Raw genomic sequence first — 23659 nt, 5'->3', positions numbered from 1 at the left:
TAGGCTTGGCTTGTGGGGAAGAGAGGGAGAGATGAGAGGAGAGGTGGGAGTGATCGCTCCAGGAGAGAGGAGTGGTCAGAGGAGATCCAGAGATCGAGTGTGTGTCCTGCAGAGTGAGTTGAGCCAGAGGGGAGGATGGACAGAGAGAGAGAGTCACAGAGGTCACAGAAGAGTACAGAGGAGGAACAAGGAGAGTCTAAATGTATACTGAGGTCACCGAGGAGGAGTTGAGTGGTGGAGGCCAGGAGGGAGGAGGAGAGGTCCGCCCACTCTGAGAGAAATGAGGTGGTTTGACTAAGAGGCCGGTGGGGGACAATGAGCAACCCCTCCTTGTCCACAGTTCCTACTCTTGCTGTGGTGCGCATCTATGTAACTCTATAATCTGTGTTAGGGTTAATACAGTATAGGGTTCAGTTATTTGTATGCTATTCACTTTTTAATCACTCAATCATGCTATTAACTCTAGTGTGTCTGTCAAATATGATGCTGCTTTTGCTGATGAAAATGCTGCATAATTACCTCATGCAATTAAATCAGTGCCATTTGTGTGTGCAGTGAATTTCATGACTGCCACTGTAATAGGCAGTGACAGTGCATCAGTAAATCTCAACAATAATTCAGCATGCTGCACTAACATGCTGTCTGATTGCTGAAACCCTCTTAGTTTCCAGTGACACAGTCCTCAATGCACTGTCAATGTTACATATGCTGAATCAGAATAGATTGTCACCTCTATGTCAATGTACATTTTTAATGCTGTTATCAATGACGCTAGTTCTGCTGCTTGTGTGGAGTAGTGCAGCAGTAATCTTTTCCTTGCCACTAACTCATGATACTCTGCTTTACTGTGTACAACTGATGCTCCTGTATGTCTTAATCCAGTACTCTGATCAATCATGGATGCACCATCAAGGAACACAATTTTCCCCCATCCAAGTTTATTCGTCTTATCTTGAGGTATGCCATCATATACATCTATATTTGTGGAGCAGTTATGTGCATAATCACCTTCTTCTAGTGTTTTGGTGATGGAGGTTGCCAGATTCACTGTGCAACACCTTACAACCTTAATTGTGGGGTTGGATATTATCACTTCATATCCGTATATTCACTGCGTCATGAGCCAGATTTTTTGGGCTTTTGCAAAATTGCAAACAGGGTGTGTTCTACATAAAATGTCACAGCACAATCCATCCTTATCATTGCTGATTTCTCAATAGCAAAAGCTGAGCAAAGGCTGTTGCAGCCAAAGCTTATTCTCACAGGAAATGAGGAAATGGCACTTCATTACTGGGTCCAAAAGAACACTATAATATGCAATGTACGTGTTCTCTAACACAGTTGTCTATGTCAGGAAAGTTGTCATCACATACCTATTTGAATGGGAAAACAAAAATATCTCTTCTTCATAATTCAGTATTGCTAAAGTTTTGGCAGCAGTGATCACATTTATCAACTCATCAAATGCTTCTATCATTATCATGTCCACTTAAGGGTGCCTTCCTCTTTCTGTTCTTCCTTTAATGCTTGCAACAGTGGTGTTATGGATGTGGTATAAACAAAGACCCATGAACGGCAAAAGTTGCACAATCCCAAAAATGGTTGCATTTCTTTTACTGCGATCGGTTGGGGCGTGTTGTGAATTGCTTGTGCTTTTTCTGGATGTTCATTTTCCCAATTAAATTACTTCTTTATGGCAATCGTGCACTATCTCCTTGACCACTTTTTATCCCTTTTCTGCTAGTAATATTAGAAGTAATATTAAATCTTGTCTGTATTGCTCCTCTTTGGTACTGCACACCAATAGAAAAATACTGTATGATGGTGCTTTGTGTCAGTATGTTAGCCAAATCCAAAGTTAATGCTCAGTAAAACACACAGCGCACGCGTGCGAAAACGTGCGATTCGCAGTGAAATAGCGAAAATCGCAGTGCAAGTACGATTATCGCAGTGCAAGTACGATTATCGCAGTGCAAGTGCGATTATCGCACAGAAAACATCGCACATCTATTATTGGAAGTCCGTGCACGTGCAAAATGTGGGATGTGCGCTGAAAAAGTGCGCCGCGCACGCTGGCGCACGCTGGCGCACAGGTCATCGAACGCCGTGCGATATGGCGACAGCGAATTCACACATAGCGCGGCGCACATAACAAAAGTAGGCGTAACACGGGCGTTACACGCAGAATGGGGAACAACTCGTCAAAATGTGGGCGTCACGGGGAAAGTACAGGAGGCAAGTGCGCAGAATGCCCACACGCTCGCCTACAACACGTATTCATGGAATCGAATAGGGAAAAACAGCGCACGGCCAAAGACGCGCACAGGCCCATACATGTCCGCCACACGAAAGCAGGCGGTAGCGTCCCTGCGCAGGAAAAAAATGTGCACCAAAGTTCTACACGCGCGAGAAGTACCACATGCGATCAGGCCTGGGGCAGCGTGTGCGTGTATTTCAGGTGTGCCCGTGAAGTTCCACACGCGATTGGCCTGGGCGCGTGTATTTCAGGGGTGCGCGAGAAGTTTCTCACATGCGATTGGCCTGGGCGCGTGTATTCCAGGGGCTCTCGGGTGTTTTCACACGCGATCGGGCCTGGGGGAGTGGGGTACGTGTATTCCAGGGGCTCGCAGGTGTTTTTACAGGCGATCAGGCCTGGGGGAGCGTGTGCGTGTATTTCAGAGGTGCGCGAGAAGTTCCACATGCGATTGGGCTGCGTGCGGGCATTTCAGGGGTGCGCGTGGAGTTTCACACGCGATTGGGCTGCGTGCGGGTATTTCAGGGGTGCGCGCAAAGTTTTACCCACGATCTGGCCTGGGGGAGCGTGTGCGTGTATTTCAGGGGTGCGCGTGAAGTTCCACACGCGATTGGCCTGGGCGCGTGTATTTCAGGGGTGCGCGAGAAGTTTCTCACACGCGATTGGCCTGGGCGCGTCTATTTCAGGGGCTTGCGGGTGTTTTCACACGTGATCGGGCCTGGGGGAGCGTGTGCGTGTATTTCAGAGGTGCGCGAGAAGTTCCACACGCGATTGGGCTGCGTGCGGGTATTTCAAGGGTGCGCGCAAAGTTTTACACGCGATCTGGCCTGGAGTAGCGTGTGCGTGTATTTCAGGGGTGCGCGTGAAGTTCCACATGCGATTGGCCTGGGCGCGTGTATTTCAGGGGTGCGCGAGAAGTTTCTCACACGCGATTGGCCTGGGCGCGTGTATTTCAGGGGTGTGCCCGAAGTTTTACACGCGATCTGGCCTGGGGGAGCGTGTGCGTGTATTTCAGGGGTGCGCGAGAAGTTTCTCACACGCGATTGGCCTGGGCGCGTCTATTTCAGGGGCTCGCGGGTGTTTTCACACGCGATCGGGCCTGGGGGAGCGTGTGCGTGTATTTCAGAGGTGCGCGAGAAGTTCCACACGCGATTGGGCTGCGTGCGGGTATTTCAGGGGTGCGCGCAAAGTTTTACATGCGATCTGGCCTCGAGGAGCGTGCTACGTGTATTCCAGGGGTTTGCGTGAAGTTTTCCACGCGATCGGGCCTGGGGGGGAGCGGGGTACCACTCACCATCTGCCTTGCATGTAGAAGAACGCGTAGCCAACACCCGCTGTGAAGTAATAGCGTGTGAACCCCAACGGATGGAAAACACACGCACCGCACGAAAAGCACGTACAGAGCAGTGTAAAGGCACGCGGGATCTCCAAGCCCTGCCAGGGCAACGCCCGTGCGCGAAACGCCACAGACGCGCTTACGCTGTAAGGGCCTTTGGTCCAATGAAATCGCGTACGCGTGCTGACGCGCCTACGCGCTAAGGCCCTTTCCTCGAATTTCACGCTGACGTGCAGTATTTTCACGTGCCAAATCACTCCGTATCAAGCTGGCCACGCGAAAACACACGGAAGACCACGCTCCTGCCCAGAAGGCCGAATTACTGCCCCCCATTGCCCTGAGCAGCCTCCCACGTGCCATCTGCTGCTGCCTGCCTGCCTGCCTGCCTGCCTGCCTGCCTGCCTGCTGCCACCGTGCCCTGCCATTTGTTGCCTGCACATCAGCCATCTGCAGGGGTCCAGTTGCTGTGTCCACCCCTGCTGGAACAGAAGACTCCCGACTCGGATAACATCGCTCCACAGCCCAGCCCCAGGACCCAGTTGCCCACCCACTCCTGCCCCTGGGGTTGCCATGTCGGGCACATCAACATCTGGCACCAGTGGCAACCCCCGGCCAGAGGGGCAGAGGGGCACCAGCTTCACTGCCACCGAACTTGGTGTCCTGGTGGAGCAAGTCCTGGGGCAGTATGATGCCCTCTTCGGATCGTCCCGCGCCAACAAGGAAGGACGGGAGAGGATCTGGGCCGACTGTGTGGTTGCCATCAACGTGGAGGGGGTGGCAACCCGCACCATCCAGAAGGTCAAGAAGCGCTGGGAGGACTTGAGGTCCAGGACCCTTATAAAGGCCCGGCGCCTCGTGGAGGGGGGCTGGGGCCGCATGAGTTCCATCCAGATGAGGGTCCTGGAACGCGTACACCCAGCGCTCCACGCCCAGGTCCTTGAGAGGGAGACCCGTCTGGAGTTGAGCGGTAAGTGGCCAAGCATTGCTGTGTGAGACAGGGCATGTTGCAGTGTGCTGGTTGTCTGATACTTGCCTGTATGTGTGACATAGGCCATGTACGCATGTATGTGTGCAGGGACATCATGGTAATGCATGTGCGACCAGTAATGTGTGAAACGCACGGTTGTTGCATGTGTTTAAATGCGACATGGGGAGCCCTATGCAGATTGCACATATGAGAGCATGGCAGTCTCTGTTCCTGGACATGGGTGGGGGTGAGGGATGGGTGCTGATGACAGGTACATATATGGTATCCATGTCTGTGTGCCTGACCTGCGTGTCTATGACTTGTGAATGCCATGGATGCATGACACATGTCTGTGACAATTTACAGATTCACTGATGCAGCCTAGTCATCCTTGTATCCACTGTGATTGGGGTGTACGGGGCCAGATGGATGTGACTGAGGTGAAGTGTGTGCATGTGATAGGCATGACCCATGATGCATGTGAGTACCATTACATTGTATGTTTCGAGAGTCCATTGGACATGTATGGAAATGTCCATGGCATGCACCATGACTGTCACTGTGTGTGTATTGCCTGGACTGACACATGTGTTGTGGAGGGACATGATGGAAGTGTACTTTGACAGTGGCACTCATCTGCTATTGCTTCCTGTCTAGGGGACCATTGTACAGTACCCTGATCCTTGTGTTCTATGTCTCCCTCTACGCAGAAGCTAGTGAAGAAGAGGGCGGAGACGGCGCTGTGGAGCAAGGCGGCGGGGATGCCCTCACGGCCGCAGCGGAAGGGGTGGGTGAGCCCCCACAGGGGCCTGCTACGGCGGAAGACGGTGAGGAGCCATCCAGGTTGGTGGTTTCCACAGAGGAGGAGGAGGCCGCCACTGAGGCGCACATGGGCCTGGTGGGGGCATCCCTGCTGGTGCAAGTGGTGCAGTCCAGGGGCAGGAGGCAGCACAGGTCACCGTGGAGGGGCCTGTGCATGTCGCTGTTCCTGACCCTGTGGGTGTACCACCATGCGCCAGCAGGGATGCCCCGTCCCAGGCCCGTCCGCAGGTAGAGGGGATGTCCATGTCATCTGACTCCCCTCCACCTGCGGACGAGGGGACCCCTGGCCGTATGGAGAAGGTCCTGATTGGGGTCGCGATGCGCACGGCTGTGATTCGTGATGCCGTGCGTGCTTCCCAGGAGGAGCATGCACGTCATCACGAAGAGCACCGTGCCGACGTGGCCCAATTGGGATCGTCCATGTTCGGGGGTTTCCTGCATGTGTCGGCCAATCTGGCGGCCCTCTCCTCCTCTGTGGAGACTATACGCCAGTCGTTCTCCTTGCCGTCTTCCGGCCCAGATGCCACCAGGGCCCCCTGTGGACCTGCCCTGACCAATGTAGCCAGCTCGGTGGGGATCCCATCCCTGCCACAGTCGGGAGTCAGAGGTCCAGCAGGGGTGGACACCACAGCAACTGTACCCCAGCAGATGGAGGATATGCCGGCATCATCAGGCAGGGCACGTGCACGACGGCGTCGGTGGATTCCATCAGCCTGGATGCCGTCGTGCTGGCAGAGGCAGTGGCGTTGGAGGCAGCAGCGGGGTCAACGTGGGAGGCATCATGGCTCGGGGCCATCAACATCGGAGGGGCAGGCATCGGCCGGAGGGCAGGAGGACCCAGGATGGGAAGTGTCTTCCGTGTGGCAGCGGTTGGGCCAGCATATAGGTGCAGAGCGGCGGCGGGCGGAAGAGGCACGGCTCACAATGGTCAGGACGGAGAACACCATGAGGAGGGCTCTGAGGCAGGCCGAGTGCCTCGAGGCAATCCGCAGGGGGTTGGAGGAGGAGACGGCGTCGTCCCTGCGGACCCTCGGGGCCATGGAACAGGACCGCCTCCAGGACATCGAACAGGAGTTCAATGATGCCCTGGCCCGGAACACCACGGAGTGAGCCGCTGGACTTGCCCGCCGCCTTTGTATATAGTTATATAGTTAGTGTTAGGTTTCCTTTAATTTTATTTTTATTTGGTTGTGATTGGACAATGCGCCACATTTTTGTATATAGTTCAGTTTTTAGTTAGTTGTCATAGTTAGGTTTCATTTGGTTGGGCTCATGGACCCGGGATTATCTTGTAAATAGTTCTTCAATGGATTCTTTTATTTTTTGGTTTTTCCTCATCGCCATGGAGCTATGGTTTTTGTTTATCATTTACACTTGGATTACTTTTCTGACTGTGACTTTGGACATCATTCATTCTGATTGTGCTGTGTGTTTTTGATTTTTTTCATGGACATTCATCTTCTTTTGGTTGTTTTGCTTTGTGTTTTTTCTCATTTCATTTCCATTCAAGTTGATTTTCAATACATTTTTATTTTCATCCTTCAATGTGTCGTATCATCTCATTGCTTTCATGCATGTCATGTTGGGGTTTTTAACATTCACTTGCAGCCATTGTGTGTGAAAGACATGTGTTCATTTGCATTATTTACATTGGGTGTGTAACATGTAATTGCCTTTGATATGTGGGTGGATGTGATAGTTGGTTGGGCCTTTTGGCAGGGGAGGATGGCCATTACGGACATGATTGGGGATTGTTGGGACCCAGGTGCAGGGGGGCATGGATGGGACATGGGCGAGGGCCTGGTGCAGGGTGCCCCTGCACTGCTGGGGGGCGGGGGGGGTGGGGGGGGTGGGAGACATGGGTGGGGCCTGCTGGCAGGTGCCCCACAGTGCTGGGGGGTGTGGGTGGTGGGGAACATGAGTTGGACATGGGTGGGGGCCTGCTGGCAGCTGCCCCACAGTGCTGGGGGGTGGGGGTGGTGGGGAACATGAGTTGGACATGGGTGGGGGCCTGCTGGCAGGTGCCCCACAGTGCTAGGGGGTGGGGGGGTGGGGAACATGAGTTGGACATGGGTGGGGGCCTGCTGGCAGGTGCCCCACAGTGCTGAGGGGTGGGGGGGTGGGAGACATGGGTGGGGGCCTGGTGGAGGGTGCCCCTGGTGGCTGGGGGTGCAGGGGGACATGCGTTGGTGGGCAGTAATGCAAGTTGACATGTGGGTTGGCTGGGGGGCATGGCCATGGTGGATGGGGTGCCTGCAGGACATGTGCAGGGGAGGCCCCTGTGGTGTGAGCCACCTGCAGGGGCCGTGGAGGGTGTAGAGGGAACACCTGGGAGGACCCACATGTGCAATTCACGTGTGGTGCTCCCCGCGCACCCCTGAAATACACGCACACTCTCCCCCAGGCCCGATCGCGTGTGAAACCACCCGTGAGCCCCTGAAATACATGCATGCAGGCCAATCGCGTGTGATACTTCCCGCACACCCCTGTAATACACGCGCCCAGGGCAATCGCGTGTGAAACTTCCCGCGCACCCCTGAAATACACGCACGGAGCCCAATCGCGTGTGAAACTTCCCGCGCACCCCTGTAATACACGCGCCCAGGGCAATCGCGTGTGAAACTTCCCACGAGCCCCTGAAATACACGCATGCAGCCCAATCGCGTGTGAAACTTCCCGCGCACCCCTGTAATACACGCGCCCAGGGCAATCGCGTGTGAAACTTCCCGCGCACCCCTGAAATACATGCACGCAGCCCAATTGCATGTGAAGCTTCCCGCGCACCCCTGTAATACACGCGCCCAGGGCAATCGCGTGTGAAACCACCCGCGAGCCCCTGAAATACACGCACGCAGCCCAATCGCGTGTGAAACTTCCCGCGCACCCCTGTAATACACGCGACCAGGGCAATCGCATGTGAAACTTCCCACGCACCCCTGAAATACACGCACGCAGCCCAATCGCGTGTGAAACTTCCCACGCACCCCTGTAATACACGCACCCAGGGCAATCGCGTGTGAAACTTCCCGTGCACCCCTGAAATACACCACGCAGCCCAATCGCGTGTGAAACTTCCCGCGCACCCCTGAAATACACGCACACGCTCCCCCAGGCCCGATCGCGTGTGAAACCACCCGCGAGCCCCTGAAATACATGCGCCCAGGCCAATCGCGTGTGGAACTTCTCGCGCACCCCTGAAATACACGCACACGCTCCCCCAGGCCCGATCGCGTGTGAAACCACCCGCGAGCCCCTGAAATACACGCGCCCAGGCCAATCGCGTGTGGAACTTCTCGCGCACCCCTGAATTACACGCACACGCTCCCCCAGGCCCGATCGCGTGTGAAACCACCCACAAGCCCCTGAAATACACGCACCCAGGCCAATCGCGTGTGGAACTTCTCGCGCACCCCTGAAATACACGCACACGCTCCCCCAGGCCCGATCGCATGTGAAACCACCCGCGAGCCCCTGAAATACACGCGCCCAGGCCAATCGCGTGTGGAACTTCTCACGCACCCCTGAAATACACGCACCCAGGCCATTCGCGTGTAATACTTCTCGCGCACCCCTGAAATACACGCACACGCTCCCCCAGGCCAGGTCGTGTGTGAAACTTCTCGCGCACGTGTGTTCCCGACACCCGTAATACGCGTACCCCGCTTTGCGTTTGCTGTTTGCCAGTCCGGTAAACTGTTAGAGGGTTGGCGCAGCCCTTTGCAATGGTTTTGCGATCTTGATGGCTTTTCCTTGCGCGAGGGCGTTCTTGGGGGCGTAACTGGCGCTGCTGCAGGGTCACTGCGCCACTCTGCGCCACGTGTGCTTTTGGAGGTGGGAATCCATGAATACGTTGTGCGCGGAAATTGATTTTATCGCACGCGGCTGGCACAGACATTCGCACGGGCACGCTGTGCGCCAGCCGCGTGCAACACTTTTGAGAGGAATTACATGAATCGGCCTGACTGTGTGTTGGAATATTTTCCCCAGATATGTAAACTTGGTAAGATATGGTGAGTCTGCATGAAATGGAATGTAGAAAAAGCAGATTGATCACGGTCAAAAACATGGCAGTGGTATGGTAAACGGAATTGTGGTTGGGTTAGGAACCAATAACAACTCTGCCTCCCAATATTATTCAAGGGGCATACATCTTGAATGAATCTCCAAGACCCCCCCATAGCTCTTTTGGTACTTTCTCAAAATCTTCCTGAAAATGTGGTGAAAATGATACCATTTGTGGGACCTCTCGGCTTTCTATTTTAGTTGACATGGGATACATATCTCAAATATAATTCATTGTCATCGTCCTGATCCTGAAACAGTGTTCATCAGCCACATCAGTCAATCGCAATGCAATGGCTAGAACAGCACACCATTCAATGCTGTCTTTGTCTGTCCCATTCAGTATTAATACATCCTCCCTTACCACTGCTGCTTCTAAGTGCACAATAATCACTGTCCAATGTTCAATTGGTACTTTGGATCTGAACAAGAACTCTGTAAGTGATTATAAAAGCTGGTATTGTATTGTGGGAACCCATCCTAATAACACACATGTACTCCAAAGGAAAAGAAATCTTCATTGAGCGGCACTCCTCTTAAAATCTTTTGGCTACACAATGCCTGTATGAATGTTTTGGCATGCAAAGTTTGGTGTAGAACACTCAATACCCTTTTCAGTGAATGATATGGTCATGTTCAGTGCTCTCATCAAATCTCTGCCTATCACGTTTACTGGTGTATTTCATGAATATAACAAGGGTAGTAGCTTCATGCCACTGTAGCCCAAGAAAATCCCTGTTTATCCATTTTGAGTTACCCCTGTATCTACCATGAACACAACTGTTATGTTTCCTATTCTGACCCCTACCATAGGTTCCTCTTCCAGGTCTGGAGTCACTGATAGATTGGGGAATGTTAAAGCCTATTGTGGGTATATACTTGTACCTGTAGATAGGAAGGGGTCCTGTCCTGTAACGATAAGCCCACATAAATGTGGTACAATCACCGCTGGAATTAAATTCCTGTCCCACTGTTGTGTTGTTTGCTGTGCTTGTATCCACAAGACATTTGGTAGCTGCTGCTGAATATAGGGCTGTGCTGTACTGCTATGTTTGGAAATGTCGCTTGCTGTGTACAACCAACAGTGTTTGCCTGGACGTATGGCGTCTGCTGTGCTTGTGGTACATTGCAGGGATCATGTGTCTCATATTGTGGGTGATACATGGGTGCATAAAGTGCTACCCTACTTTGGTGGTCATGAGGTGCTAATCCAAATATTGGAATTCATCTATTCCTACATCCTCTTGCATTATGACTTGTCATTCCTCATGACCATCATTGTCCTCCAAAATTCCCAAAGCCCCCAAAACTAGCACTGCCTCTGTCAAATCCTCCTCTAAATGAATGTCCAAACCTATGCCCGCTACCCCTTTGTGAGTTCCACCTTGCTATAGGGTAATACATCTGTTCTCCCCTCTCCACATTACATCCCATTGGCCCTAATTGCTGGTAACTTTGCTAATTTTGCTCTTCTCTCACATTAGTAATCACTGCCCCTTGGACCACAATTGTTGCCAATTTCCTTAGCACCAATTTAGCTTCTTCTCTCTCCCTCTCTTCTACTTTATTCATTTCTTTCTCTTGTTTCAACCTACAAAAATAGACAATGTGAGGTTGTATTTCAGGCCACTGTTTAATCTCACACCCCAACACTTTTTATAATTTCGACTGCACGTCTTTGTGGATACCTGGCAAATAATATGGTAGAACACAGGGACATTCTTGTCCCATGCTTCTTTTGTTTCTAAGCACCCCCTGTCCTTCATCTAATGAATTTTCATCTATTTGTATTTTCCATGTCATAATGGCGCTCTTGTCTAATATGTCTGGGTACATCCCCCTTAATGCCTTTCACATATTTTTCCTACAGTTATTAAATGGCAATCTCTCATGTATTCATCTTGCTACTGGGTTTTCTGTGTACACATTAAATCTCTTCTACCATGTGAGGCACTGTGTGTTGATCCTGCTGCAGTTTCTTTGACAAAATGTTATTGTGTGCACCTGGCGATCAAAGCTTTGTGTATTTTACTCTGCTATCAACAGAAACACATTGGGCCTCATTACGAGGTATGCTGGTAGCCATGCCACTATTGGCGGCATGGCTGCCGGCAAAACCGCATCCGTGTCCGTGTCCTCGGAATGAGGACTTACCGGACCATTCCGAGTTCGGATGGCCCGGTAATTCCTCACTCGAGGACACGGACACGGTTCATCCCCATTCCCATTTTAGCCCCCATAGGGCTGAATGGGAATGGGAGAGGGAGTAAACAACGGGCCATTACGAGATGGCCCGTTGTTTGCTCCCTCTTCCCCTCGCGGGACCCGGTATGCACGCCTGGTTTTCCCAGGCGTGCTTAACGTGTCCCGCGAGGGGACCTCGTAATGTGGCGGAACGGGTTGAACGGCGCCGCAGCCTTTTACGGCGCCGTTTAACCCGTTCCGCCAGGGTCGTAATGAGGCCCATTGTATATCTAGGTTGAGACCCTGGGGACAACAATTTATGCAGTTTGAAATACCTATTGCATCCTCCCTCCTTTCTCCACCTTGGAATCCTCACCCTTCCACACACTGTAGTGAACCACCAAAAGTCTCTGTTCAGCAACATGTCCTGTAGTGCTGTGTATTTTAACTACAAATCCTGCAGAAACTTGCTCACTCAAAATGGCAGTCCTCTTGGCATCTTAAATATGAAGTATGTACCCTACCTACCTATGCCTACCAATATTTACTGCATTCGGTCTCTGTGGATTCATTAACCTAACCTTCCTTATAGTGTAACATTAATTCCCTACAGTGTAGCAAAACGAACTGTATCCTACTTGTGTTATATTTTGCTAAATAATCATGGCAGCTGCGGCAAATTATTCCAGATTCCTTCTTCTATAAGTCCTTTCTCATTTGGGGACTGCTGGGGGTATGAACCAGTGTGTCACTGGTCTTATCTGTACCATTACATTTGTATGCACCATCAATTTCATTCATACTGCTACATGCCCAGTAACTTAACTACAATACGCTAATTAAGTAGTAGTGCTGAGATTTCAAATGTTTACTTTTCAAACCTTAATACAAGTGATACAGATATTCAGAAACGAGTATAACTACCTTCTGAAAAAAAAACAAAGAGGTATAGTTGGCTGGACAACGATTCAAAAAGGAGAAGTGTCATGTAGCTTAAGCACAGATCTCAACTATCATCACGAGCTACCACATCTCATTTCTTTCTTACCACAGATTCTGATACAAGAAGTGTGTGTTTACATCACAGAGTAAAACTTGCAGGAAAAAGCAATGAATCAATGTTGGGAACAGGGAAACTCATGGGAGGCTTGGAATCACAAAGCAAGAGGGTAACACTCAACAGGAAAGAGCGAAAAGGCTTTTATACAGCAATACAACCATTGGGATATGCTCTTGTGTTGGTTTTGCCAGTAGGGCAAACATTGGATGAGGCAGTCCTAGGGCCTCATCACAAGTTGGGCTTGGATAACGCCCAACTTTATTTGTGCTAGCTCCCACTCGTCCAGTGCTATTACCACCGGATCAGCGGTTGGGCGCTAAACATTACTCCCCATTCCCCATTGGGTCAATTGGACTCAATGGTGAATATTCCGCACAAGTACTGCGTGGTAGTACCACTGGCAGTAATTGGGCTGAAAATTAGCATTTTTCTAGCGTGTTTACTGCCATCTCTGAGATGGGGGTAGACAAGCCAGACTTGAGATACTGTGTAGCAGTAAATGCGATGGTAACCCTGTTACCACCATATTTAGGGGGTATCGCCCAACTTGTGATGAGGCCCATAGTCTGGGGAGGTGGTGGCTCAAACAGCCTAACACTGGTGACAGCAGTGAGTCTAGGAAAGCAAGCAAACAGCTGACGTCCAGGCAACTGTCAAGCTGCAAATCTCCGCTCAAATCATCAGCCTCCTAGTTATCTGTCACCCATTGAGGGTAGAGAGCAGGATAGAGGGGCACAGGGGCACAATGAAAGCTGGAATCTGGAAGCTGGCTGCAGTCCTTTTGTAGCCACCCCTTGCCATGATAGCACCAGAGGGAGAATTGGCACCAATGTTGTGAAAAAGCAGGAAGGAGGCACTAAGGGGCAGTTTAGGTATTAAAATACGACATTTAAAAAGCAAATAGGTAATAAAAATGAGTGGAGGTTGGATGTGTCATAGGTGCAGTTAGCGAGAGGGTGCCAGCAAAGAAACCTCTATGAGTACAGCTTTACGCAAGTATTCATTTATAATAAAACATTGTGGTAGTGGCTGGGGCTCCCCCTGAGGCTAGGGCTGATTTCAACTAAAAGGTTTGAAGGTCCCTGATGCCACTCCTTCTCTTTGCTGCTGGAAGTATGATCATCTCATGGTTATTCCTAGCAGCACCTCTTTCTAATGATAACAAAAGCAAAACGCACTGCCTACATTCAATTCTGGTGAGAGGCTCAGACGGTACCGGCAGTATTTAGTGTGACCCCATTGAAGTCAATGAAGGTATTTGGATCTTGACGCCCTCCAATCGAGATTGAGCTGAGAAGGCATGCGTGGACTCCTTGTTCACATCTTCTAATGCCTAGATTTCTTGCTGGTAATCTTCATTACTTCTATGCCTACTCTTCCTCATCACAGTACTTACTTTTGAGGCCCGACCTCCATTGACAGGATATAATACCACCCTGTCCCACACAGACTCATTAACCATTTTCAATTGAGGATCACGGGCTATACCATCTCACACATGAATGGAGAAGAGGGTCACAAGTACTGTGGCAAGGAAGTCAATAGCTCATAGCAATGATGATTTACCAGAAAATATTATAAGCATTATCACCATGTCCTTCTTACTCATCCCAGAACATACTTCTGGGGAATACAAACTATCATATAGGGTCTATATAACTCCACAGAACATGCAGGCATGCTGCAATGCTCCCATCACCATATTTATTGACAAACATCTGGCCCCTACTTCTTACAGTGGGTGCCAATACCCAGAACACCAGTACCAGACTCATAGGTCTCCTGACAGGCCACATTCATCTGATAATGTCTAACAAAAGTATTTGGGTCTGCCCAAGTAGCCTCTCTGCAAATGTTCTGCAAGGACACTTACCACGATTCTGCCCAGGATGTCAACATGCCTCTGTCCAATCTTCCCTGAATCCTCAGAGGCAGTGACATCCCTGCCACCTCATAAACTACACAATTGATTGTCCAAATCCTAATCTACCATTTAATGGAAACCACAGAGACGTTCCTACCAGTCACTGTGCCCCCAAATGTGACAAACAAATTGTCCACCCCTGCGAACATTCAGAGCATGCAACCTTTACTTCTCACAAGAGGAGGGATTCAGATGAAAAGCTGGTTGTGCAATAACCTGAGATCAGTGGAATTTTGATGCAGCCCTTTGCAAAAAAAATGAGGATCACATTCAAGCAGCAACTTCTCCGGGAGTAATCTAAAAAATAAATAAAAAAGGCTTGTTACATGCTCCTCTCTCCCCTACCCTGCATGCACATGTGATAGCAAACAGGAATGCAGCCTTAATAGTCAACAGCTTCATTTATCTCTTTTCCACTAACTCATAATGGGGACATGGAGGCATTTCAACTGAGAGGAAGAACCCCTGCCCCTTCTGAGATATTCCCACAGGGTTCTCCAAACACTTGACAGTTGCCTATGAGCCCTCAAAGTAAACATGGCAAGGCCTTTTTCAAAACTATCAGACATACATTGTAATGCACCTGATTTGCTACAGGGCATGGCCTGAATCCTATTTTGTACACACCGGGACACAAAGGAGTTGTTGGAGACAAACAGACAAGTCAGTCTTAATCATGACTCTTGCATCTAATGTAGACCATGTAAACACACATTGGGCCTCATGATGAGTCTGGCGGTAGCCATGCCGGTAAAAATGGCACGGCTGCTGCCAGAGTCATTTTTTTCCGCCACCCGGAAATGGGCAATTACCGCGGCATTACAGCCCCGACGGATCCGGTAATTGCCCATTGCCGGGAGCTGGAAAAAATGACTCCCCATTCCCTTTTGAGTCCCATTGGACTCAATGGGAATGGGGAGGACTATAGCACTGGCACCATTCAGAATGGTGTTCGTGCTAGCGTCAAGGTCTGCGGGCAGGTGCCGTTCCTCCCACCATGTCGGACCTGGTGGGCGGGACAGCACCCGCCTGCAGAACCCATAGTTTGTCGGTCCAGAAACAACGGTATTGGCAAGCTTACCGTTACCATTGTTTCCGGACTGGCAAGCTTGTAATGACCCAAATTGGCAAATTATGGGTACATAGTGCAGTGTGAGGTGAGGTCTGGGAAGAGTACAGGAGACACTGCTTCTGCTTCAGGGGTCTCTTGGCTGCCCTGTGTCAGTGTGCACAATGGGGATCTATATGCTGTGTGTATATACACTTCCCAATAGGTAGTTTCCCCAAGTGTGGGTTGGCTGGCAAGTTGGAAAACCTGGGAGAGACTCTAAACATGTAACAAGTAAAATAGAATAGAATAGTTTGCACATCACTATTAAATGGAGATTTATTTTATTTTTTTAAGTGAGGAGGCCTGGTCACCATGTCATCAGTCTGATGAGACATCCTGAAATACTGCAAAGGGGATAGCTGAATTGGCAGCTGAACCCCCATGTGAGGAACTGTGCAGTCAACTGAGAGGGCACATTTCCATTGACCATCACTAATATTATCTGCATTTCCTGAAGCAAACCCTGGAGAGGTTTTTCTGCCCTCAACTTCCTACCAATATGCAAAGACAACAATTTGGCCTGACCTAAGACCCAAACAATCCAAAATTGACATGTTTACTCACAAATCCACCCACAATTACACATAAATGCAGACACCTAAATGTGTGACTAAGATAGAGGTACCAACGACATCTGATGACAACCAGCCACTTGAAATTATAGAAGCCTTACACTCCTTGCTCAAAATCATGATAGGGGATGTAAAAGTGAATGTCTTGCTGTTATGACAAGGTTTGTGAAATGTAACAGAGCACAGAGGCAATTTACTGGTCTTGGAAGCAAGACCACGCAGAGAGGTTTGAATCCTGGTTCCGTGTTTAGAAACCACACTAAGCACATTATAAAAAACAATTAAATAAATAAATGTCAGACAATGAACATTTTTACAGGCGCCTGAGTCCCAGTACCACCGGGCTATTCCAAGTCCAGCAGCCAGGAAGTCAGTCGCCGACAATTTCGTTAATACCCATTCCCATAGAGTCCAATTAGGCTGACCTCAGAAAATGAAATAGAGAACAACCTTCAATTAATTACATTCCCACCAATTATGCAAGCCAGCACAAAACTGAGATGTGGTTATAACAGCAGAAGGGCTACAGGCAGTGATAGTGTCATTCCAAACCAGAAAATACTGGGATCTGATGGCTTATTCATGAAGCACATTGTGATAAACACTTAAACCCACTGCTGAGCATATTCTCACATTCATACAAAAAAGGGACATTTAACCAGCAGGTGGGAGACAATGTTGGTCACAGTCTTGACATCGATGAAGAATCTGTGAGATATGGGTTCATACAGGCCCCCCTTCATGCTAACCATGAACTGCTAAATTGGACTACTGCAATGCACTATACATAGGGTCCAATAAACACACACTGCAAAAAATCCAAACCCTGCAGAACAACGCCCTTCGAGCCGCCCTAGGAATCCCAAGAAGAGAGCTCATCTCAGACGTCAGAAGACAATCTAATTGGCTATCCACAGCTGACAAAATTAAACTCAAAACAGCATCACTGACTTTCAAAAGTATTAATGACCTAGCCCCCAAATACCTAACAGAAAGATTCAAAAGGAGAACTTCTAACAGACCTACCAGAGAAGCATACACCAACCAACTAGCCGTGCTCCCATTTAAGGAGAGCACAGCCGGAGGCACCAGCTTCCCTGTCAAAGCGGCCCAGCTATGGAACTCCCTCCCATCATCCTTAAGATCTGTCCAATCTTATCCACACTTCAGACTCAATTGCATTAAATGGCTCAAAGAAAATGACCTATAACCTACTAGACTAGGACTATTCACGTCTGACCCACCTGTTAATCTGCAGCCGAACGCATACCGCGTTCATCACCCGCTTAACCCACCTTGCTCCTGACACTCAATGCTTACTGTGTACACATCCCTGTGCACACTCACCTGCGCATGCAACCACGCATACTGTCATCACTTACTATTGATACACCCTGTAACCTTCCTGATATGTGTAACTGTAACACGTACATTGTCATCATTTACTGTTAATGCACCTTGTAACCCTCCTGAAATGTGTAACTGTAACATGTAAGATTAAAGTATTCTTGAACACGCGCCCGGATACCCTCGGGTCTGGCGCACGCTACAAATAAATAAACAAACAAACAAACAAACAAACAAACCACTGGTGTGAACATTCTTGGCAGTATGCTGGCTTGCAGGCTGCAGCGACTGCTTCCGCATCTTACTTGTCCTGACCATGCAGGGTTTAAACCAGGAAGAAACATCACATGTTAGCTGAAACAGCTGACTTGAGAAAAGTCTTTGCAATAGCATTTTTATTTTTAGATACCATTAAGGAATTTGATATTGTTTAAGGAAAATGGTTGCTGAAGGTTTTTTAGAAGCTTTGGCATAGGAGATTCTATTATACAATGGATTAAACTGATGTATACAAACCCCACCACAAGAGTCAAAACGTATTTGCTTATATCAGATGCCTAGCAAATTAGACAGGGCAGTGTTGCCCATTGTCCACTACACTATTCACATAAACAATACAGTTGCTACCTTGTTTACTAAGAGCACAATATTGGGATCTAGCAATTACTGTGGGCAAAGACACAATTTGATATCTCTGTATGTAGATGATGTTCTGTTGTACTAAAAAAAAGCAAAAAAAAAGCTCTTTCATGCATTTTGGAAATATTTGAGGACTTTGGAAGAGTGTCTATGCATCAACTGGGTAAAGTCCTGCCTTTTACACTTCAGCTTTGCCAATTATAGTTATTTGCCCAATATGCACAAGATTGAATTGTGCATTCTGATATCTAGGCCTAGATATTTACCACAGACCACACAACACTTGCAAAGATAATGATAGTGCTTCCTCTAGAAAGACCCTTACCGACATCTTCTTTGTTGTTCCCACTTCAGGCCTTTGGACCCCCATATGGTCTCTGTTCTCTCTCCTTTTTCCTCCTCACCCATGGTGGCACCTGATGGGAGGCCCTCCTGCCCCCCTTCCACTCTTCCAAGGCCATCATTAATGTCTACTTAAATGGTTACGTCTTGGTCTAGGGCCCGCAGGCCAATCTCCTCCTTTTTGATAGATGCTTCCGGCATCTTATCAACTTCCTTTCTTCTTCGGATACTCCTATCTACCCTTCAATGGTTCCTATGCCACCTCCTTACTCAGCCACCTCTCTGAAACAACCGCTGCTTCTTTGGATTCGCTACTGCCTTCCTCCTCTGCCACCTCTCTGGCACCCACTGCTGCTCTCTGGCCACTCTGCCTTCTCCTCCCTCTGTCACCTCTCTGGCAAATTCCCCGGCTTTTCTGGCCACTCTGCCTTCTCCTGCCTCTGCCACCTCTCTGGCACTCTCTTCTTCTTCTCTGACTACCTTGCCATCCATCTCCTCCTTCCCCCTCTGCCCATACAAAGGCACCTCTAACACTTCTGTAGGGCATATCTCAAAGGTGGCAATCTGTCTGTTCCATGTTGCTACTCTTAACTCCTGCTCCGCTGTCAAACACTCCTCGGACATCTGCCATCTCCTGGAAGAGCTTGATTTGGATGTACTCTGTCTCAGCGAGACTTGGTTTATGGCCAGCTCTGTCACAAGTTTTTAGACTAACTTCCTTGATGGCTACAAGATCCTCTCAGAACCCAGATCCAACCATCCAGGTGGGGGAGTATCCCTGATCTTCCTGGAGGGGATGCCTGCTTCTGTCATTCCTATGCAGGCCTACTCCTCCTTTGAATGCCTGGTCTTCAGGCTCTCTAGCTCTCCCGGCCTCTCTATCACTGTGGCCACCATCTACAGGCTGCCCGACCAGGCACCCTTTTCCTCTCTGAATGGGCTGACCTCTCCTCCTCCTTCCTTGCCTCTACCTCTCAACTTCTCTGAGATCTTAACTTCCATTTGGATGCTACTAGCCCCTCCTGGTGGCTATTTCGCAACTGCTGAGATTCTCTCTCTCTCTATTGTACCCTCTGGGCCGACTCACTCTGCAGGGCATGCCCTGGATGTTGTGATCTCGTCAGACCTCCCCCTTGCCAACCCTCTCACCACTACTCTCTCTTGGACTGACCACTTTCTTCTGTCCTCTCACCTGTCGCTCTCTGCCCCCAGGTTAAGCCGACTCCAGCACTGTCACCCACCTTCTCGATCATCTGCCCCTTGAAGCATGTGCAGGGGAGGCTTTCGCTGCTACTTTCTCTCCTCCTACACCTTTGGATGACTCACACTTTGACACAGCCCTTTCCAATCTTCATCTTTCTATCTCTAGCACTCTTGATTCCCTTGCCCCTGTCATGAGGATCTGTTTGAAGCCTGCATCCAAGTGCAAATCTGGGTACGATTCTGACCTTGCCACCCTTAAGTGCAAGTGTAGGGTGGCCAAGAGGAAGTGGAGGGCAACAAGTGCATCCTCTGACAAACTGGCCTGCTTCCTTCTCCAAAGGAAATACATACTCTCTGGGCCTCATTACGAGGTTGGTGGTAAGGGGTTAACAGTGCCGGTAAGGATGCCGGTGCCATTAACCCCTTACCACCGCATTACGAGGTCCCTTAGCGGGTCCCGCTAAGGCCAGCCGCCCTTAGCAGGAGCCGCTAAAGGACCAGGGAGTTAACGGGGCCGTTGTTAGCTCCCTCCCCATTCCCATTGAGCCATATGGGGGCTTGAATGGGAATGGGGATGGGTACATTGAATGAGGATTTACTAGGTCCTCCAAGGTTGGAATGGCCAGGTAATTCCTCATTCAAGGAACCCCTACCCGGACCCGAGTTTGGAGGCAGCCATGCCGCAAATAGCGGCATGGCTGCCTCCAAACTTGTAATGACCCCCTCTGTCTTCTCTAAGAAGAGAGCCTACATCTAAGCCTGCATCTCGGTGGCCTCTAACAACTCTGCCAAACTTTTCAAAATCTGTAAGGAGCTGGCCAATCCTGTTGCAGTCTTTACCTCTCCTGTTCCCTCCCAGGCCCTTTTCACGGTTTTGGCATTTTATGTCACCACTAAAAATCAGGACATCCTGTCGACTCTCTATTCCTCTACCTCCTCTTCCTCTTCCTCTCCCTTTATCATTCCAGGCCTCGCCAGCCATTTCTACTGTTCTTTTCTCCTCCTTCCCCCTGTTCACTCCTGACAATGTTTCTAGACAAGTACGATCTATAAAAGTCTTGTCAAAGCAGGTGCTTCCCTGCTCCCCCAGAACCATTAAGGAACACATTGACATCCTTGTTCCAGCCTTGGCCAATTTCTGCATTCACTCTTTTGCCACTTGTGCCTTCCCCTCGCCCGTTAAGCACTCCCTTGTGCACCCACTTCTCAAGAAGCCCTTTGCCTATCCTTCCGATCTGGCAAACTATCACGCGATTTCCATCACTCCTTTCCTGGGCAAACTCTTGGAAAAGTTGGCCATCTCCCAGCTTAATCGATGTACTGAAACTGTGGGTTGTCTCCATGACCACCAGTCTGGCTTCAGAACAGCCAGAAGCATGGAAACTGCTCTCCTGAACACCATTGAAGACTTGCTCTCCAATCTTGATTCTAACCTTCCTTCTGTCCTCATTCTCCTTGATCTATCTGCTGCTTTTGACACTGTCAACCAGACCATCCTTCTCAATCATCTCCATGACAACCTGGGTATCTCTTGTCATGCCCTTCCCTGGTTGACCTTTCTCATTGATCAACCCGCCTATGTCCAACCTGGGTCTTTCCTCTCTTCTATCCCTCTCTCTCTCTACTTGTGGTGTTCCAAAATGGTGTAACCTCTTTCCCTGGCTCTTTAACCACTACCTGGCATCTCTGTCCCACCACAAACTCTACCTTCTGCTTTAACTTTCAGTGTTATGCGGATGACACCCAGCTCTATTTCAGGCTCCTCTCAGCCTCTTCTGCTCCATCTCTTATACCAGACTGTCCGCAATTACGGAATGATATGCCTACAACGATCTATGCCTTAATGCCAGTAAAACTGAGATCATCCTCATTGGAATACCTGTTCCCGCCTTCCCTCTCCTGCTGTGGCTTCCCATCCTTCTCAAGCCCTCTGCTCATCCACCTCCAACTCTCTGAGGGTCAGACGCTTCACTAGGAAGAGAGTGGGGGTAGATCTCTGTCCTCGGCTGGGACCTCGATCTAGAACAGCCTCCCTGCCTCTCTCAAACTTGAACAGCACCACCAAAGGTTTGGGAAGCAACTCAAGACCTTCCTTTTCTCTTCCGCTTTCTCTCTCCCTCTCCTTTGCTGATGTCCCTGTCTGCTGCGCATGCAGGTTACTGGCCACTGACTGAACATACGGGACCAGGCTCCTTCGTGACCAGTTGCCCTTGCACTGCCTCCGGGACTCACAACCACTTAAGGGACTGTATCTGCAACCCTACAGTCTCCAGAATATCTGCACTTATGAGCCACCTCCCAGCAGAACTTACTAGTTACTTTGCACTGTCCCCTCCCTTCCCCCACACTTGCACAATCTGATTGACAGAAGGCCTAGTAAGATCATTGTTTTGTCCTCCTTCTGTCCTCCCTTCCTTGTCTTGTTGCACCTAGAAACACTTGTGTACAGGCACGTTATATATCACTTATAATATCATTTCATATCATATAATATGATAAACATAAGAACACTGCATACTACCTCCGCCTCATGAGAGCAATTAGACCATACTTGAATGAGGAGAATACAGCAGCTATTGCGAGTGCTATAGTATTGTCTAGACTGGATTATGGTAATGCCCTGTTTATAGGAGCAACTACAAAAGATCTTGCCAGGTGTCAAGTCATGGAAAATTACACGCCACATATAGTGAAGAGAATCAAAATTAGAGATCACATAAAAACGGCAAGAACATCTCTGCACTGGCTAAGAGTTGAGGATAGAGTGATTTTCAAGTCTATGACCATCATACACAGGTGCCTTTTTGGAGACGCTCCCCTCTACCATAAGAATCCATTTGTAAAATACATGCCTCTGAGACAGCTACGCTCAGCAGACAAAGGACTGCTTAACGTGCCAAGATATAAGCTTAAGGCAGGTATAGGCAGATCATTTGCAGTGCGTGCTGCGCAACAGTGGAATAAACTTCCACTCACTCTGCGGTTGGAAGAGAATGACCATACTTTCAGGAAAAGCCTGAGGACGTGTCTCTTCAAGTGATTGCACCCAGTAAGGAAACTGAGAGCCTCTGTTGGGATTACTAATGGTGTCCCTTGTAGATCTAGTCTATGTTGTATGTTACATGCGCCCTGATGCCTGCGGGCTGCAGGCGATATATAAGTATGCATAACATACTTAAAACCCTTGCTGAGCTGAAGAGATCCCTAGATGTTTCGAGTAAGTTCCCCCGTTCAATAATGGGAATATTAGGTATATCGAAAATGCATGTACTGATGGGCATTCTCTATTATGTTACTGCTATTCCTTACCCATATGATGGTAGTTTTTTTTTTAATTCTACATGCTAAACTAAGGGAGCTGCTGTGGTCAAAAAGTCGGCACAACATATTGTTACTAACTGCGCAGACCAACAACTAAAGGTGGGCTCTGAGTCCCTGATTTGGAAAAATACTAAGAGGCCGATTCATGGAATAATTAGCGCGGCGCAAGTGGCCAAAAACGTGCGAATCGCAGTGGAATAGCGAAAATCGCAGTGCAAGTGCGAAAATCGCACGAAAAGCAGCGCACATCGATTCATGGAAGGCTGTGCGTGAGAAAACCATCGGATGTGCGATAATAAAGTGCGCGGCGCACGTTAGCGCACAGGCCATCTAACTGCGTGCGCCAGGTCACAGCGAAAATCGCACAGGCCACAGCGAAAATCGCACATAGCGCGGCGCACGCTACAAAAGTAGGCGGAACACGGGGCGTAACACTCGGAATGGGGAACAACTTGCCAAAATGTGGGCGTCACGGGGGAAGTACAGGGTACAAGTGCGCGGAACGCCCACACGCT

This window comes from Ambystoma mexicanum, chromosome 6q, assembly GCF_040938575.1.
Source record: "Ambystoma mexicanum isolate Mex_15411 chromosome 6q, UKY_AmexF1_1, whole genome shotgun sequence".
NCBI classification, from domain to species: domain Eukaryota; kingdom Metazoa; phylum Chordata; class Amphibia; order Caudata; family Ambystomatidae; genus Ambystoma; species Ambystoma mexicanum.
The sequence above is the reverse complement of the archived record's forward strand: the minus strand, read 5'-3'. Positions refer to the sequence as shown.